Source organism: Rhinolophus sinicus, chromosome 4 (genome assembly GCF_057876585.1).
Source record: "Rhinolophus sinicus isolate RSI-liver-muscle chromosome 4, RSI-T2T, whole genome shotgun sequence".
Taxonomy (NCBI): Eukaryota; Metazoa; Chordata; class Mammalia; order Chiroptera; family Rhinolophidae; genus Rhinolophus; species Rhinolophus sinicus.
In genome coordinates, this window is record NC_142504.1 from 64,580,243 (window position 1) to 64,583,129 (window position 2,887).

A 2,887-nucleotide genomic window follows, 5' to 3' on the forward strand; every position below is an offset into this window, starting at 1 on the left:
TTCTTTTGAAAAATGATATTTCATATATAGTATTTTTCTTTTAAGATTTTATTGGGGAAGGGGAACAGGACTTCACTGGGGAACAGCGTGCACCTCCAGGCCTTCTTTCCAAGTCAAGTTGTTGTCCTTTCAGTCTTAGTTGTGGAGGGCGCAGCTCAGCTCCAGGTCCAGCTGCCGTTTTCTAGTTGCAGGGGGCGCTGCCCACCATCCCTTGCGGGACTAGAGGAACTGAACTGGCAACCCTGCGGTTGAGAGCCCACCAGCCCATGCGGGAATCGAACCAGCAGCCCTCAGAGCTAGGAGCATGGAGCTCCAACCGCCTGAACCACCGGGCCGGCCTCCATATAAAATATTTTTTTAAATATTGGCCAGCCAGAGCACCATATTCATGGGCCAAGTGGATATGAGAGGAACACTTATTCCCGAGGGCCCTGAGAGTGTCTTCAGTGTGGCTGTGATGTAGCACCGTGCAAGGCACTCTGGGAAACAGGCCTGCCTCCGTCCCTCACATGTGTTAGAATGGGCCAGCGTTTACTTCTCTGTGCCTCCCACCTCTTTTCTGTAACACTGATATCAGAAAGTACCTAATGTCTGGTGGTTTTTATGTGAATTAGACAAAATAGCCCAAACTGCTGGCATGCTGTGAACTTGCCATTTCTACAGCCAGGTGGCAGCACAGTGATCACAGAGACAGAAGGGGACTTTCCAGGGCTCTCCCTAACTTCTTCAGGGCCTGGGGTACGTGTACTGGAGGCCCACCTCGTTTGTAACTTTATTTAAAAGTTATTGTGCAGCAAACAAGTGTTGGTGAAGATGTGGAGAAAAGGGAACCCTCGTGCACTGTTGGTCGGATCGCAAATTGGAATCTAAAGAATACAATAGATGAGCAAAGAAAACAGACATAGACTCAGATACAGAGAACAAACTGATGACTGCAAGATGGGAGGGAGTTGGGGATGAGTAAGAAAGGTGAAGGGATTAGGAAGTACAAATTGGTAGTCACAAAATAGTCATAGTATGGGGAATATAATCAATGTTGTAAAGACTATGTTGGATGTCAAATGGATTCAGGACTTATTGGGGGAGTATATAAATGCCTAACCACTGTGCTATACATCTGAAACTAATATAAAATAATATTGAATGTTAACTATAATTTATATATATGTATATATATATAGTCACAGGATGTAAAGTACAGTCAATGGTATTATAATAGCTATGTACGATGTCAGATGGGTAGTAGTCTTGGTAGGGTTATCATTTTGTGAAGGGTGTAAATGTCTAATCATTACATTGTCTGGTACACCTGAAACTAATTAAAAAAAAAGTTATTGTGTAGTATTTATAATATGGTCTAGTTCCCCACTTTGACATATATGTATGAATCTTTATGACACTCCGAAAGGCCAGGTTTGAATTTAGAATTTTCTGACGCGATGCTCCAAATTCTCTGCTGGGACATGTGCAGATACGGCTACAGAGCGGATGAACCATGCAAACAGCACACTCAGTGAAAGAAGTCAGACATAAAGACCACATAGTGTATGATTCCATTTATGCAAAGTGTCCAGGTAGGACAGAAAGTGGATTAGTGGTCGTTGGGCCTGGGGAGAATGAGGAGTGGGAAGTGACGGCTAAGGAGGGAGGGGTTCCCTTGGGTGTGATGAAAATGTTCTAAAATGGGTTGAGAGGATGGATGCCCAGCTTCGTGAACATAGTAAAAACCTTTGAATTGAAGACTTTAAATGGGTGAATTGTATGTTAGGTGAATTATATCTCAATAAAACTCAAAAAACCTTTCTGGGGGACGTGAAGCTGTGGTGCCCTGAAGGTAACTGGAGCAACAATAAAACCCAAACCCAGTTCAACCATTGACTAGATTAACAAACTTTTACACTAATATTTTGACAAGAGATGAGGCACGCCCATTCGAGGCACAAATATTATTTATCTCAGTCTCCACAGTTCTCTATAAAATGATACAAAAAGTCAAGGAAAATCCCCAACACATTATTAAGAGATAAAGCAGAACCAGACCCAGGTATGGCCCAGATGTTAGATAAGGGCTTTAAAGTAACTATGATACTATGTTAAAGATTTAGTGAAAAAGATGAACAACATACATGAAAAGATGGGGAATTTCATCCAAGAGAGAAGCTAGGAAAAACAAGGGACGAATTTTAGGAAGAGGACTGTGGAAGCAAAGTGGAGTGGAGGGGGTCATGGGGGAGATGAAGGACATTATTGCAGGGGGCAGTACGATGGGGGCTTGACCCACTGTAGGAGCATTCTTATTTGGGGAGGGTGTTGGTAATTACTTTGAGTTACTGTCATGATGATTATACGAGAAGTATGGTATAAACTACAGCAATATATTTTAAAATAGAACTATAAGATCATAATTCAGGTACTTCCATTCCAGTAGCTGCTTGAAGGCACCTGTCCGAAGACACCACACTCTGACACACAGCCCTTCCACCAGGTGGCTGGGCTGAGCATCTTGGCAAGACCCGCCTTATCCGTGGGCAGAGCGGTGCCGCTGGCTATTGGATAGTTCACAGTGAACTCCCTCGTTCTGAACAGTCTTCCTGCTCCACTTCTCTGCTTTCCAGATTCCCAGAAAAACACCCTCTCTGGGCAAGAAGCACCTGGCTGGCAAGAAGGTCCCCTCTAACTTATGGAGTGTCCTGAAAGATGCCCTTATGAGCCCACAGGCCAAGAGGTTTTTCATTATTCCCATTTTTAAAAAAGGGTAGGAATTGACATCAAATTATACTGCAAAGCTATAGTAATCAAAACAGCATGGTACTGGCATAAAAACAGACACAGATCAATGGAACAGAATAAGGAGACCAGAAATATATCCATTCCTATATGGTCATTT